The sequence below is a fragment of the Schistocerca cancellata genome, chromosome 10 (assembly GCF_023864275.1).
Source record: "Schistocerca cancellata isolate TAMUIC-IGC-003103 chromosome 10, iqSchCanc2.1, whole genome shotgun sequence".
NCBI lineage: Eukaryota > Metazoa > Arthropoda > Insecta > Orthoptera > Acrididae > Schistocerca > Schistocerca cancellata.
The window spans coordinates 164,189,528-164,206,932 of record NC_064635.1 but is presented as its reverse complement, the minus strand read 5'-3'; the positions used below and the strand labels follow the sequence as shown (position 1 = coordinate 164,206,932).

At 44.8% G+C, this 17,405-nt stretch overlaps 1 protein-coding gene and 1 non-coding gene across 2 annotated transcripts in view; both read left to right on the top strand.

The window, feature by feature from the left end:
* The window catches only part of LOC126106220 (rap1 GTPase-activating protein 1-like), a 397,582-nt gene that overhangs the window by 297,472 nt on the left and 82,705 nt on the right, over positions 1-17,405 (top strand). The window lies entirely within an intron of this gene.
* Positions 5,990-6,064, top strand: Trnat-ugu (transfer RNA threonine (anticodon UGU)). Its single transcript has one exon. It is a non-coding gene; the product is annotated as a tRNA-Thr (tRNA).

Genomic DNA, 17,405 nt, shown 5'->3' with positions numbered 1-17,405 from the left:
ATGGCTGTCTTCTGGGACCGTGATGGCGTCATTCTCATGGATGTGATGCCAAGAGGGTTAACCGTCAGTTCAGAGGCATACATGAAGACTCTGAATAAACTCAAGAACCGTTTCCGACGAGTTCGATCGGATAAGAATCCAGCAGAAATCTCGCTCCAACAAGTCTGAGAACCAGGGAACACATCGCCAAATTGCATTGGACGTCACTGGCTCATCCACCCTACAGAGCCGACCTGGCACCCCCGGACTTCCATCCCATTGGGCCACTTAAAGATGCTCCACGGGGAACACACTTTGAAGATGGCGAGAGTGTCAGGCAGTCAAGCAGTGAAGACATGGCTACCCGTACAGAACAAGAGCTTTTACCAGCAGGGAATACATGCTCTTCCACAACATTGACATACGGCCATAGAACGTGATGGAGGCTATGTAGAAAAATAGGTCATGGACAAGACATGTTGATGTATATTGTCACCAAATTCTGACTCCTAGCAATTAATATGTTCCGAGAAAAAATATGGGCCATTACTTATTGAACGATCCTCGCAGATATAGTGTGGGTGTGACACAAACTCATTGCACTGTGAAACGTTCATAATGGAGGGACTGTCTAATGTGTTTCGCGAATCGGTTGAAGGTTTGGAGAGGAGGAACTGGAGGTCGCTGGAGACAGGACGAGAGCCCTCCAGGGAAGGAATTAGAAGGAACCGCAGAGCACACAATGGCAGAAGTCTGTCGCCGCCCGCCGAACAAAGGACTGCCGTAGCAACCGGTGGCCGCCCCCCTCCCCCACCCCCCTCCCATCACCACGAGTACCACCCTCGACCTGCCCTTGTTGCCCTCTGTTGATTTCTGACTTAATTGACAGAGAGTGTCTCACAGGCAATCAGCATTGTTAGTGTCGGCAACATGCAGTAGTACCACTGCAGACTTTGTACAGGGAAGTAGACTACCTCATCAGAAGTATCTGGACACCTATTAGTGGTTATTAATAAGAGTTGTATCCACTCTTAGCCTTTATAACGGCTCGAAACCTGGCGGGGATATTTTCAATGAGGTGTATGAATCTCTGTGGAGGAATAGTAGCCCATTCTTCCTCAAGAACTGAAACCAGATATAATTAAATTTTCCTCGAGACATTTGAGTCTCATCGTTATCTATGATAATGGTGGAAGGTAAAGAAATGAATTAAAATTTGTGGCATGGTGGGGTCATCTAGAGTGGTAAACACCAAAAAATGTAGTGCAGTGTCGATACTTTTGATTGCAGGCTTTACAGGGTTTATGATGCAAGGATACTGAACGCCCAGGAGACTTACTGCTAATACCGTGTAACATCATATCTAGCCTCGATAGTGGCCTCATTTTCACGAGAAATAGTGTCCACAAGTCCCTTCCGGTATTGTTAACAACCGTTAAACAGAAAAGATTACATAAAATATTTCCTTATTTGAGACAACCACTTTTAACAGACTATACTGTCAAAAAATGGTTCAAATGGCTCTGAGCACTATGGGACTTAACTTCTGAGGTCATCAGTCCCCTAGAACTTAAAACTACTTAAACCTAACTAACCTAAGGACGCCACACACATCCATGCCCGAGGCAGGATTCGAACCTGCGACCGTAGCGGTCGCGCGGTTCCAGACCGCAGCGGTCGCGCGGTTCCAGACCGTAGCGCCTAGAACCGCTCGGAGACCATACTGTCACCTACCTTCACTTCGTAATATCTTATGTTGCAAAACATGTTAATTTTACACTTACCCCATGCACAAGATGTAAAACAGATAAAAATAGCAGGTTATAAAAGGTTTGTCATCGCTAAAATATTTAAAACATTATGCACCTTATGTAACAGGCTATGTCCATATACATATTGTTTACAAATGCTTGTTGCATGATACAAACATGGTACACAGTAGCACGGCTCTTTACATATGCTCGACATATTCTTCCGGTTATCAAACCACTCGTTGATGATGAGACCCTGCAGAGCTAGCAGATTTCATGGGTGCTGACTGCTGCGTGTCACCTCGTGTTCTAGATAGTGCTAGACATCGACTGTCTGATTAAGGTCGGGTGACTTGCCGGTTTAGTCGAGGTGTGGTCCCTGTGTGAGTTTCCATCAAACTTGGAACATATGAATGCAAACCTTGTGAGCACTGATGTTGTTATCTTTGAAGTTGGGAATGTCTGCAGCATGCTCATCTCTAAGACGTAGCAGAATGGGCAACACCTGGTCACCGCGAACACAGAAATAAACATCCTGGTTCATTTCCACAGTAAAATGAATAAGTGGACCAAATAACGGTACAGAAAACTCTTTCAAAACATCGCAGAGCCAACTCGAGCGTGAACTACACCATCCACACATTGCAGGTTTAAAGCTTCTCGGGCCATGAGATCACGTGGTGTCTTGCATCATTTGAGAACAGGCTAGAACGGAAAACTGCGAACTACACTTCATACATCCAGTCAGATATTGTCCGGTATCTGTGTTATCTGGCCCATTGAAGGCATGCCACTGTGTGTGACGCTGAACGAGATACATGTCTGCTAATGTCTACTGCATGAAGTACCCTTCGCAATGTTCTCTCCGGAACTGGTTGACATGCACCTGTATTCACTAGCACCAGCAACTTATATTGGGTTCAGTTGTCATCAACAAGGCGCGTGTCATATATCTTGTCCCTATCAGTCTCACGACTACCATTCTTACGCAATGATAGATGGCTGCGACTGATACACCATTCCTTGTACATACGTTGGACAGTACGCACTTATTCAGCAACCAGGCAACTTGGTTGGTTGGTTGGTTGGTTGGTTTGGGGAAGGAGACCAGAGCGAGGTCATCGGTCTCATCGGATGAGGGAAGGACGGGGAAGGAAGTCGGCCGTGCCCTTTTGAAAGGAACCATCCCGGCATTTGCCTGGAGCGATTTAGGGAAATCACGGAAAACCTAAATCAGGATGGCCGGACGCGGGATTGAACCGTCGTCCTCCTGAATGCGAGTCCAGTGTCTAACCACTGCGCCATCTCGCTCGGTCCAGGCAACTTCATTCACCGTGTGGTCTTGTCACTTTTAAACATGACAGCTCCTATCTCCAACTCTGCCGCATCTGTCTCCACTTCAAATGGTTGAAATGGGTCTAAGCACTATGGGACTTAACAGCTGAGGTCAAATGTACCCTATACTTAGAACTACTTAAACCTAACTAACCCAAGGAATCACACACATCCATGCCCGAGGCAGGAGTCGAACCTGCGAGCGTAGCAGCAGCGCGGTTCCAGACTGAAGCGCCTAGAACCGCTCGGCCACAGCGGCCGACGGCTCCATTTCAATACACCTTCCCGGACTGAGTCTTTGTAATTGACAATCACATACACGCCACTTCACTGCCATTATACTTACGTCAGCGTAGTAGAGCCACACGACTGCCTCGAGCCATTTATACACTATGCACACCGCTGCAAAGCTATCCCTGTCTTTCTTTAATAGGATGAGAAATATATTTCCCGGAATACTTACATCATTAGGAGCGGAGTTTTTGATCATGTACGGGATCTATGGAAATTGCGTACGTTTATAGTTACAAGGCGGTAGCTGTCGCTAACAGTAAAATATCATTCCGATTGGTGAGACATGTATTCACCAATACAAAAGTAAGAGGAAATGGGGAAAAAATAGTAAGCTTGGTAGTGCACCCAAGATATATGTGAGAGAGCTCGTATAAATGTCGCAACAAAATAAAACTACTTAAAAAAATTCGCAACTGTAGGCTTACCCTACATGCCTCAAGACTTCGGCAAACAATTACGGCAAACTTCTTATTACTGAGTTAAAATAGCAACTTATGTGAAAACACGCAGATGACCATTAAACTAACTCAAGGAAGAATAACAAGAAATTCTGGGCCCATATGATAAAGACGAATAAAGTCAGGTAACATCCGCTTTAAGGCAATAAAAAAGGACGCAACCTGAAGGACTTAACCGAATGGGACGTAAATCGGTAGGTGTGATGTACATGCACGAAATTTCAGAAAAAATTGACGATTCATTCAAGAGAAAGAGGCTTCACTGCGTTGATACACCTGTTGCCCTTATGCAACCAGTAATTCGGCTTGCCATTCATTGATGCAGTTGTTTGGTGTCCTCCTGATGGATATCGTGCCAAATTCTGTCAATTTGGCGCGTGAGACCGTCAAAATCTCGAGCTGTTTGGAAAGCTCTGCTCATGATGCGCCAAACATTTTCAGTTGGATAGAGATCCAGCGACTTTTCTGGTGTAGGTAGGGTTTAGCAAACACGAAGATAAGAAGTAGAAATTCTTGTCATGGAAGGGCGGGCGTTATCTTTCGTTGTTACCAAGCATCTCGAAAAGTACTTGACCGTGTTACTTCAAATTTTACACGAAGCTCGAATGAAAATTCAGAATTTCAGCTTGACATAGGGTATAGGTTTTATTAAAATGTATACTGTGGTGTCACCGCCAGACACCACACTTGCTAGGTGCTAGCCTTTAAATCGGCCGCGGTCCGTTAGTATACGTCGGACCCGCGTGTCACCACTATCAGTGATTGCAGACCGAGCGCCGCCACACGGCAGGTCTAGAGAGACTTCCTAGCACTCGCCCCAGTTGTACAGCCAACTTTGCTAGCGATGGTTCACTGACTACATACGCTCTCATTTGCAGAGACGACAGTTTAGCATAGCCTTCAGCTACGTCCTTTGCTACGACCTAGCAAGGCGCCATATTCTTCAAGAATGTATTCTGAACTGATAATATTGTGAATCATGTACCGTCAAGAGCGACGTTCATCATTAATGGATTAAAGTTAAGTATCAAACTAATTATGTCCGCTTTCTGAATTCTAATTCCTTGTCATGTTCCAGACCTCACGTCAGTATAGTTCTTCCCTCCTCACGCCAGCCTGCGTGAGCTAAAACGCGTGCATTTCGGCCTCCTCTAGTAACACGGTTTTGGCTCTTCTGCCAACCCAACATATACTATATTAGTATATACACTCACGTGAACGTGAAAAAAAACAGAATACCTTAAACGAGAAGAGATAGGACGTTCATATTTATAGGACAAATACATTAGTATTTTCTGCAGAAATGATTAACATTTCAGCACCTAAGTTCAGCATGTGTCCTGTTGCCTACTACGCACAAAAATGATTCAAATGGCTCTAAGCACTATGGGACTTAACATCAGAGATCATCAGTCCCCTAGACTTAGAACTACTGAAACCTGACTAACCTAAGGACATCACACACATCCATGCCCGAGGCAGGATTCGAACCTGCGACCGTAGCAGGCGCGCGAGTCCGGACTGAAGCGCCTAGAACCGCTCGGCCATTCCGACCGGCCCTAGTACGCACAGGGTCCACCATGGGCCTTCATAACTTTTTTCATGCATGATGGCATCGACCCGTATAAGGCGCGAGTGGCGCCCCGTGGAATAGCCGTCCATGCTGCATTCACCTGGTTCCAAAGTTCATCTGTGGCATTTGGCATTGGGTCACAGCGCTGCACCCTTCGTTTCATCATATCCCACACATTTTCCATTGGCGACAGGTCTGGTGATCTTGCGCGCCAGAGGAAAAGGCTGACACCCTCTGACACCAACGAAGGCACGTATTCGTGTAGCAACGTGTGGTCGTGGATTGTCTTGCTGAAAATGGCTGCAGGTCGCAGGATCTCACTAACGTATATGAAGATGTATCTCTTTTTTCCGCCATGTCCGACAGAGCACATACCATCTTCATACAGTTAAGGCTAATTGGCTATTGATCTTCTTCTTCTGTGCTGGATGCACACGCATTGCCCGAACTCTTACGGGAGTCGTTAAGATTGTCTGCTGCGAGTAACGAGTGTAATAGGCAGCGGCAGTACGAATGTAGTGTGTGTACATTAAGTTGGGAATGTGAGTCTCACGGGGAGCGTGCAAGGGATAAATCTCTGCAGTCGCACTATCCTCAGTGCCCTCTGTGGCTCAGATGGATAGGGCGTCTGCCATGTAAGCAGGAGGTCCCGGGTTCGAGTCCCGGTCGGGGCACACAGTTTCAGTCCCCATTGATGTATATCAACGCCTGTCGACAGCTTAGTGTCTTGATTTAATTATCATTTCACTCACTAACGTAGGTCATACTGGTCACAACGCACTGGACACGCACCAACTGTGATTTCTGGTTTACCAAATAACACCCTACACCGTAACGCCTTGAGCTGGCGCTGTATGTCCCGCGCGAATGAATTCACTGTAATGCTGCTCCCTGTCTGCGGCGAACCAAAATGCAGTCATGATTTTCAAACGATCAGAACTTGGATATGTTCGAAAACATTGTCTGATGCCATTCCCGTCCCCAGTGACGTCGTTCAACACACCGCTGCAGTCTAGCATGTTTCAACACATTCGTCAAAGGCAGGCGGGGAAGAGGAGGCGCGCCCGCATCTCGTGGTCGTGCGGTAGCGTTCTCGCTTCCCACGCCCGGGTTCCCGGGTTCGATTCCCGGCGGGGTCAGTGATTTTCTCTGCCTCGTGATGGCTGGGTGTTGTGTGATGTCCTTAGGTTAGTTAGGTTTAAGTAGTTCTAAGTTCTAGGGGACTGATGACCTCAGATGTTACGTCCCATAGTGCTCAGAGCCATTTGAACCATTTTTTAGAGGAGGCGCACGTAACCCATACCGTAATAAACGGCGACAAACTGTGAACCCTGACCGTGTACGAAGTGTTACACTGTTCCAGTGTTGCGCTAGAGCCGAGAAGGATGAAGATCTATCCTGCAATGCTCTTCGGATGATGAGTCCATCTTCTCGGGTCATGGTCTGGTTGGTACGACCTGACCCACCTCGTCGCGTTCTACGACCTTCCGTGCACCACTCTGCACACACCCGTTGCACTGCCGAAACACTTGTCCCACACGAGCAGCAATTTCCCTGATGAATGCATCACATCCTTTCATGCCAATAACGCGTCCTCTTTCAAACACACTGATGACGGTACAGTTCTTCCATATGTCTGCATCCTGCGCGTATGCTCGAGTACACGGATCCATTAGCTTCGGTGCTGCGCAGCGATATCATTGTTGACCTTGAAAATGCGGGCCGACATGGTTCAAAAGCCAATCTTTTTTACAGGACATACTAATGTAAATGTCCTGTGAACATGAACGTCCTACCTCTAGTTGTTCAAGGTGCTCTGTTTTTCCTTAACATGAGTGTATTTGATGTAAGACGAGAAAACATTACCACAAAAAAAGCTCGACAATTTCGTGACTGTTTTACATAAATTTTTTTACACGATACACTTAAAACTGAAAGCGAGAAAGAAAATTTTGTGCTGTGCTGGGAAAATGTGGAGGTTTCGTTTCCTTTCCCGCAGTTAGTTTCAGCTAGGAAGGCCGGTAAAGCATTGGATAAATTATCATGTCTCATAGCGCACAAATTAAAAACAAAAATTATGTAAGTGAATTTTCTCTATAGTGGATGCTGTTGAACTCCTTGACTGTTCCTTGCCGCGCAGGATTAGCCGAGCGGTCTCAGGCGCTGCAGTCATGGACTGTGCGGCTGGTCCTGGCGGAGGTTCGAGTCCTCCCTTGGGCATGGGCGTGTATGTTTGTCCTTAAGATTATTTAGTTTAAGTAGTGTGTAAGCTTAGGGACTGATGACCTTAGGAGTTAAGTCCCATAAGATTTCACGCACATTTGAACACTTGACTGTTCCTTTATAGGGAGTAGTAAAATTTTTCTAGACCCTAAAAATTGTGTACTCAACAATATAACTTTTGTTTTCTTCCTCGCCGTCGGCTTTACGGAAAACAGGAAAGATATGTTTATGACTTACGATAAGAATTCTATTACGGAATCTGAATCGTCTGAAACTTTGTAATCCTACCTATTCGCACATTAAAACTATGATGCAAAATACTGTCATTGAGAGCCGGCCGAAGTGGCCGAGCAGTTCTAGGCGCTTCAGTCTGGAACAACGCGACCGCTACGGTCGCAGGTTCGAATCCTGCCTCGGGCATGGTTGTGTGTGATGTCCTTAGGTTAGTTAGGTTTAAGTAGTTCTAAGTTCCAGGGGACTGATGACCTCAGATGTTAAGTCCCATAGTGCTCAGAGCCATTTGAACCATCTTTTTTGAACTGTCATTGAAGCTACTATCGCCACAAATCTAGCACCTGCACAGGTCTTTTTGAAGTCTCGTACAACGTTGATCCCAACCGTTGTTCTCACTCATTTTAAGAAACTTCGATTCCTGTTGAAATTTTTAATTGCTATAGCAATGAAGAAGGCTCAGCGGGTTAGAAATAAGAGTAAAAGTCATACAATGAAGGCTTTCACGACCGGATGTTTCAGCTGTCGAGAATTCTTCCGGGTTGTATGGCCGTGGTCCATGGAACTCTTCTATCCCTGACGGTTCGTCCAAAACTACGCTGGACATCTTCGGAGGTGCTCCTGGTTTTGCTGAGTCTTGCCGACTGACAAGTCGGATGTCGAAGAACGACCTAAATACCGTGGAAAGTGGGCGTGGTCTGGATTTCATGTGATAGTGGAGATAAACCTTGTCAAGGATAAAATCATAGTACCTCAAAGATAAAAACTTCTCATCGATTCTGTAGCGCCACTGTCCATATAACGCTGAGTATCATAGCTTCTTCTTTTCTGTTAAAATTATCCCCATGTTTATACATTTCGATGGCTTCTCTACATATCCGTGGATAATAGTTCGTCATAGTACAGATCCATTCTCTATATAGCCGTAGATAATAGTCATAATACATAGTACGCCAACTAAGGTGCGAAAATAAGTTCTTCTTCTTCTTCTTCTTCTTCTTCTTCTTTGGCGCTACAGCGTTTGATGTGCCTTAACTTCCTCAATAATCTTCCTCTGTACATCTCTGTTCTCTACTTTTCTCTTCCATCTTCGGATCGCCGTCTTAGTAAGGTCGACCAACACATTGCCCAGCCAAGTAGCTCTTGGTCGGTCCTTGCTTCTGATGGAACACAATCTGCCCTTCATTATTCGATTGGGCATCCTGCATTCTGTCATCCTCTCACATGTCCTAACCAACGTATTCTTTGAGATTTAAAAGAAGTTCACTATATCTTCCCCTTATATAAGCTCTTGTATTACATGGTTGTATCTTACTTTCCAACCCTCTGCCTCTCTCACGCGCCCGTACATTTTTCGCACGATTTTCCTTTCAAATGCCCGTATGTTGTTCATATCTGCTTCCGTCACCTTCCACATTTCTGACCCTGGTGACACAAGGTAATAGTATTAACTTGGCTGATCTTGTAATTAGAGAATTCTTGAATACTGGTAAGTTTTCATATCACGCTTTGTTTCATCCTCGTATCCTCTGAGAATGAATACCGCAGCGAGCCAATAATTTTGCAGGCCAAAGATCATGCCAAACGACTGAATAACGTCTATATATAGACACATCAAAAAAGTTTTGCATCACCTCGGTTCCGAGAGTTCCGGAACCTGTACAGAAAACTGGAATAGAGATGAATATAAACATCATTTCCGTCCTTTTTATTGTTCATGAAAACCACACATTGCAAGTTGTACCACCATACAGAGAGACCTTCAGAGGTGGTGGTACACACTGCTGTACACACAGGTACGGCTAATACGCAGTAGCACGTCCCCTTGCATTGATGCATGCCTGTATTTGTCGTGGCATACTACCCACAAGTTCATCAAGGCACTGTTGGTCCAGATTGTCCCACTCCTCGACGGCGATTCGTCGTATACAGCGTGTCCCGTTTATCTTGACCACCCTAAATAACTGTTTGTTCAGATGCAAATTACAAAATGTTTCAAGCAAATGTTCTTTAGCCGTCATGGGGACATCAATCAACATGATTGCCTACGTTGTAGCTTTGTTTTTTACTGAGATACGAACAGTGGTATGACTTTTTAAATGGCACCCTGTATTTTTTATTCGGTGATTCATTTACTCTTCTAAAGACCTATTCAAAAATGTATCACATTGCACCATTCACTGAAACACAATGTTATTCATTACATAACACAACACTGACATTGACGCTCCCAGCGGTTAGTGCAAGTACTTGGGATAATGGAACACATCCACATGATGACGTTGACGATATACTGGCAGAAGTAAAGCTATGAGTACAGGGCGTGAGTCGTGCTTCGGTAGCTCAGTTGGTAGAGCACTTGCCCGCGAAAGGCAAAGGTCCCGAGTTCGAGCCTCGGTCGGGCACACAGTTTTAATCTGCCAGGAAGTTTCAATGTAAACATAAGAAGAATGCACACCCGTCATTCCGCCAACCATCGTCAGTTGAAGAGTTGTGTGAGTAGAGCGTACACCGACGAAGAGGAGGCAGAAACGCTACTCATCTATGGGGAATGTAAGTTAGCAGAACAGTAATTGCAATACTGTTTTCTTACGTACGTGTACATTTAGTACAGTAGTTTAGTCCTTTTAAATACTGTTGTGTAGAGTAGGCATACAGTAAAGGCTGTCCTTCCTACAAACTGCATCGACATAATGTCTCTTTTATTGTTGTTGTTGTTGAAGGTAGGCGAAATGCTACGCAGGCAGTGGAACTGTACAGAGAGCGATATCCTGACAAGAACCCACCTTCCCGACGGATCTTTTCTCGTCTTGTCGCGACGCTTCAGAAAACTGGAAGTTTCAACCCACAACAAAGCATTCGTCGTAGCACTTGCACAGACGAAGCTGCAGAAGTTAATGTTCTCGCTTCCGCTGCTATGAATCCGCATGTGAGCACACGACAGCTTGAATACGACACTGGCATTCCTAAAACCAGTATATTCTTACACGTCACTGGTTCCATCCTTACCATGTACACCTACATCAAGAATTGCATGGGAATGATTTCTAGAACCGTGTACATTTCTGTCAGTGGGCACAGAGGCAACCAGAACTACTCCTCCAATGTTCTATTTATCGATAAATGTTCCTTCTCAAACAAAGGGCAGGTAAACACAAGGAACATGCATTATTGATCCAGTGACAACCGACGTTAGCTTAAACAGGTGGAACATCAGCGTCAATGCGGAGTTAACGTCTGGTGCGGGGTGCTTGGTATTACAATTATTGGCCATTATTTCATCAGTGGTAGTCGAAACGGCACAGCGTATGCCAACTTCCTCAGACGAATTCTTCCTACTCTTCTGGATGAAGTGCCTCTAGGAACCAGAATGCTTACGTGGTATCAACACGATGGGTGTCCAGCACATAACGCCTTGCGTGCACGTCGTGTTCTGAACCGAGGGTAGGATGGATTGGTCAAGGAGGAACAATTACTTGGGCTGCTACATCTCCTGATTTAAATCCTCTGGACCTTTTCCTTTGGGGATGCATCAAAGACGTTGTCTATCGTGATATTCAGACAGCACCAGAGGACATTCAGGAACGTAACGTGCTTGCTTGTAATTCTCTTCAGCAGACAACACTGGAAGCAGTAAATAATTCTTTCATTCAACGAGTGCACCAGTGTATCGGTGTCTATTGTCACCAGTTCGAGCCCTGCACCTTTGAATGTTCTACTCCTGGACAGTGCTACAGAAGAGTCAAAGTCAATTTTGTGTTCTCTTTTACTTGGTTTTCATTGTTTTCTCAGAACTCCAGCAAGTGGACGAGTTTGTGATCCCGGGCTCGAAGTTGTGTTGCGTAATTAATAACGTTGTGTTTCAGTGAATGGTATACTGTGACACATTTTTGCATAGGTCTTTAGGAGAGGAAATCAATTACCGAATAAAAAATACAAGGTTCCATTTAAAACAGTCATACCGCTGTTCATATCTTTGTAAAAAAACAAAGCTACAACGAAGGAAATCATGCTCATTGACGACTAAAGAACATTTGCTTAAAATATTTTGTGATTTGCATCTGGACAAACAGTTATTTAGGGTGGCCAAGATAAATGGGTCACCCTGTATACCTCAGAGTGGTTGAAGGTTGAAATGGTTCAAATGGCTCTGACCTCTATGGGACTTAACAGCTGTGGTCATCAGTCCCCTAGAACTTAGAACTACTTATACCTAACTAACCTAAGGACATCACACACATCCATGCCGGAGGCAGGATTCGAACCTGCGACCGTAGCTGTCGCGCGGTTCCGGACTGCGCGCCTAGAACCGCGAGACCACCGCGGCCGGCAGTGGTTGAAGGGCCACGTCGTCCATGAACAGCCCTTTTCAATTTATTCCAGGCATGTTCGATAGGGTAATGGAACACATCCATGTGCTGCCGTTGACAGAGGACAAATGTAAACATAAGTAGGGCGCCATTTGTCGTCCATGAAGACGAATGCTTTGCCAATAGGCTGCCGATATGGTTGCACTATCGCTCGGAGGATGGCATTCACTTATCATACAGCCATTACGGCGCCTTCCATGACCACCAGTGGCGTACGTCGGCACCACATACATCATCATATCACCTGCTATATTAGCAGGTCCTTTGCCTCTCCATTTTCTGCGATCCATTGCTTCCTTCTTAAGGCTGCTGTATGTTGTACCGTCCATCATGTCATCCAGTATCTGGAATCTCTTCCTTCCTCGCTTCCTTTTCCCTCCTACATAATCTTCTAAAACTGTTTTTATCAGTCCGTCATTCTTTCTTAATATATGCCCAATCCAGTTTATTTTTCTTCTCTTTATTACATCTAGTAACTGTCTTTTCTCTCCCACTCTTCTCAGTACCTCTTCATTTTTTACTCTGTCCATACAACTTCTACATCTACATCTACATTTATACTCCGCAAGCCACCCAACGGTGTGTGGCGGAGGGCACTTTACGTGCCACTGTCATTATCTCCCTTTCCTGTTCCAGTCGCGTATGGTTCGCGGGAAGAACGACTGTCTGAAAGCCTCTGTGCGCGCTCTAATCTCTCTAATTTTACATTCGTGATCTCCTCGGGAGGTATAAGTAGGGGGAAGCAATATATTCTTATTCTTTCCATCTTCCGCCATGTCCATATCTCAAAAGCCTCCAGCCTTTCTCTGTCATTTTTCCTCATAGTCCATGTTTCAGCGCCATATAGAAGAACACTCTATACAAGACATTTTATGAGTCTCTTTCTGAGTTCTCTGTCCAGACCGCTGCAGAAGATTCTCCTTTTCTTATAAAACGCCTCTTTTGCCATTGCCATCCTTGTTTTAATTTCTGTGGTGCACTTCCAGTCGGTGTCTATCCTGCTTCCAAGATACTTAAAATTTTGCACCTGTTCTAGTGTTTCTACACATAATACCACATAATACCACCCCAAAACAGCAGGGAACCTCCACCTTGCTGCACTCGCTGGACAGTGTGTCACCTAAGGCGTTCAGACTGACCGGGTTGCCTCCAAACAAGTGTCCAACGGTTGTCTGGTTGAAGGATATGCGACACTCATCGGTGAAGAGAACGTGATGGCAATCCTGAGCAGTCCATTCGGCATGTTGTTGGGTCCATCTGTACTGCGCTGCATGGTGTCGTGGTTGCAAAGACGGCCCTCGCCATGGACGTCTGGAGCAAAGTTGCGCATCATGGAGCCTATTGCGTACAGATTGCGTCGGAAAACTGCGTCCTGTTCCTCCGAGCCATAACCCGTAGGTAGCGGTCATCCACTTCAGCAGTAGCCCTTGGACGGCCTGAGCGAGACTTTTCATCGACAGTTCCTGTCTCTCTGTATCTCCTCAATGTCCAAACAATATCGCTTTGGTTCACTCTAAGACGCCTGGACAATTCCCTTGTTGAGAACCCTTCCTGGCACAAAGTAACAATGCGTACGCGATCGAAACCCGGTATTTACCATCTAGGCATAGCTGAACTACAGACAACAAGAGCCGTGTACCTCCTTCTTGTTTGAATGACTGGAACTGATCAGCTGTCGGACCTCCTACGTCTAATAGGCGCTGCTCATGCATGGTTGTTTACATCTTTAGGCGGGTTTAGTCACATCTCTGAACAGTCAAAGGGACTGTGTCTGTGATACAATCTCCACAGTCAGCGTCTATTTTCAGGAGTTCTAGGAACCGGGGTGATGCAAAACTTTTTTTTGATGTGTGTATTTAACATCTTCCCTGATGTCGCATGATCTAAAATAGCGAGGAATAAGACAGTTTTCTCAGGATTCAGATGAAACTGCAGGGTGAAATTCACTACGCATACAGGGGAAACATTTGTAAAAATACGTGTGAAACATGTTATAAATGCGTGAAATATATTCTGTATACAGGGTGAGGCAGCTACACCCCTTGTACCTCCCCAACCGTAATAGATACAAAGATGCCGTTTGGACAGTGAATTGCAGGGACCGGGGATACATGAATACATTATATTTGATATTTGTGCTATTTTTTATTACAGAGATATGATGCCATCTTTGTTTTTTTTAATCGAACTCTATGTTAAATTTTAGCGTAACATAATGGGCTTAAAAAGACGATTTCAAATATGTGTATATCATAATATTTAGGCGAATAGTTTTTGAGTCACAGATATGTTCCCGTATCATATTCGTCCTTCGAAGCAGCGTTGTTGAATGCCAACTTTCCTGTTGACCACTGAGGAACTTAACAGGGAAACGCCGTAAGGTGACGCCCGAGGAAGCTGTAGAGAAGGGTATAAATGTGCTGCTGGGGTAACGAGACGATCTCGGCTGAAGAGCAGCGGATTGTGCCGCTGACAGCCCTCCCCTGCCCATATGGGGCAGGGGAATGAAATCACAATAAAGAAAAAAAAACGAGACATCGCATTTCCGTCACAGTTCCTTGGAGCAGACATGTATACCAACGAAGAAAAGTTAGATATGCTTCTAGTGTATGCTGAAAGGAGAAGAAATGCTGTTAGAGGAATAAAGCGATATGGAGAGCTGTATCCTGATAGTGAGCGTCTTACGCGCCAGCTTCTTGCACGTATTTGGAAGAAACTAAATGGAACGCCATACAGAGGACAAGGCAGAAAACTGCAACTGGCGAGGTACATGAAGAGGCCGTTCTAGCGTTGGTGGAAAACGACGCTACTTTTTCGTCGCGATGTATCGCCTCGGAATGTGGTACAAGTCAGAGAAGTGTTCTATGCATATTGCACCGGCATAGATTTCACCCGTTTCACCTCTCATTACATCATGCACTTTCCGGTGTGGATTCCTAACGTCGCCAGTAATTTTGACGATTTTCTCTGCAGCGCCTACAATATGATTCAACGTTTATTCAACGGGTGCTTTTTACTGATGAAGCGACTTTCACCAACCACAGTAATGTGAATTTGCATAATATGCATTACTGGTCAGTAGAGAACCCTCATTGGCTTCGATAGGTACAGCATCAGCAACCGTGGAGTGTTAACGTGTGTTGCGGCATCGTCGGAAATGTCATTGTGGGGCCGTACGTCATTCCAGTTATATTAAATGACAATAACTATGCACAGTTCCTGCGAAAAGTTCTGCCCATTTTGCTGGAAGATGTACCACTAACTACCCGTCAGTGCATGTGGTTCCAACGTGACGGCTGTCCTGCTCACTCTTCCCGTGTGGCTACACAGCTGTTAAATGAAAAGTTCCCGGATTTTTAGATAGGACGACGTGCTGAAGTGAAGCGGCCAGCCCAATCTCCTGATCTAACCCCTCTTGATTTTTGTCTGTGGGGAGCAATCAAATAGAAAGTGTATGCTCAAATACCAACTACGCCAGAGGATATGACGCAACGTATCATCGAAGCGTGCACTGTAATCTCACGTGACACCCTCGCAGACGTTCACAAATCATTCGAACGGCGACTACAAATGTACATTGTAGCAGAGGGGAAGCATTTTGAGCACATGCTTCAGTAAAGTTTTGTATCTTGTACAGTATGTATTGAGAGGCACCTAGATGCCTTGCTCATACTGTGGCATCAAGCAGTCAGGCCTGCAAGATGAGTGGTCTGCCAAGCGAGTGGATTTATACTTATTTCTCGATCGAGTAACATCAATGACTGGTTATGAGCTCTAGTACCCACAACTGAGCTACAAATTATTCTCCTGTTTGAATATTACGCAACAGAAACGGATAACGCACATCTGACTATTAGAAATTTACACAACTCTGATTGTTCACTACGCTCTGGAAATATCACATTTTCTTTCTCACCCAACGGCTTTGATCAACACGTGGCCATCGCACTAAATATGAATGGCGCACACGTTATAAATTCTGGATATCATGACTACACACTATTCGAAGAACAAGGTCACCAATCTTTTTCTTTTCACTATTTTTTTTATTCCGATAAATTCTATTATGATTCACATATAACCTAAACACATCATTACATTTTATACAACAATTACACATGAGAAACTCCGCCCAGTGGGCATGGCTTTACATTGGTGATTCTTTATCTTATGGTCTCGTAATTATCTAAAGCTACAGTGCACTTTCTGGATAGGATGGAGGATCTTTCGCTATATCTCACACTTCGACTTCACACCCATCATCACGAAAATTTACAAAAAGGAACATGCATAACCAACTGCCTCTGAACCTATCTTGCTACTCTCCCATGCAAACCACACGTACTTAAATTACAAGAAACACATCATACTGGCAACATATAATACAGCACAAAGAATAGTCACAACGCTAGAATCACTTGACTTTCAGCTTTCCCACTTCAATTAGTATTCATCCCAGCTTCACACGACACTGCCCCACTTCGTAACTTATCTCTCCTACTACGAACTCTGGAGTATATATGCACGTCTTCCTGTGCAATGCAAGCCAAGTGGCGCTTCTGGATAGACGGCTGACTCACCTTGCTTCTCTCTCAGAATATTAGAGTTTGAATCTAGCGTCACACGGAAACATAACACGCAAAAGTAATATTAAGATCATATTCATATTTCCTACCACGAACTGTGGAGGATATATGCACGTCTTCCCGTGCAATGCAAAGCCAAGTGGCATTGTTGGATAGACGGATGACTCACCTTGCCTCTCTCTCAGAGTATTAGAGTTTGAATCAAGCGTCACACGGAAACATAACAGGCAAGGTAATATTAAGATCATATTCGTCACACACGCGAGTCCTCAACTGATACCTTGGACGAGTACTTCTCTTTATCTCATACACAGATTGAGACTCACACAGTACTCACCACATGGAAGTGCTCGTCTCTAATTTCAAGTCCTGCACACTCCATTTCTTAAATACTTCCAACTTATAGTACACACCAGTAATTCAGCATAAATTTAGCACTCGGAGGTATTTCAACTTAGTACTAGCACTCGCAAGTATCTCAACTTATTGCTACATGTGGTTTCATTGTGACCGTTGGTCAATTCCGACGATTACTACGATCCCCTTAATATTACCTGCTTGTCATTTAATTCTCCCCCCAAAAGTTCCTGAAATAGAGAAAAAAT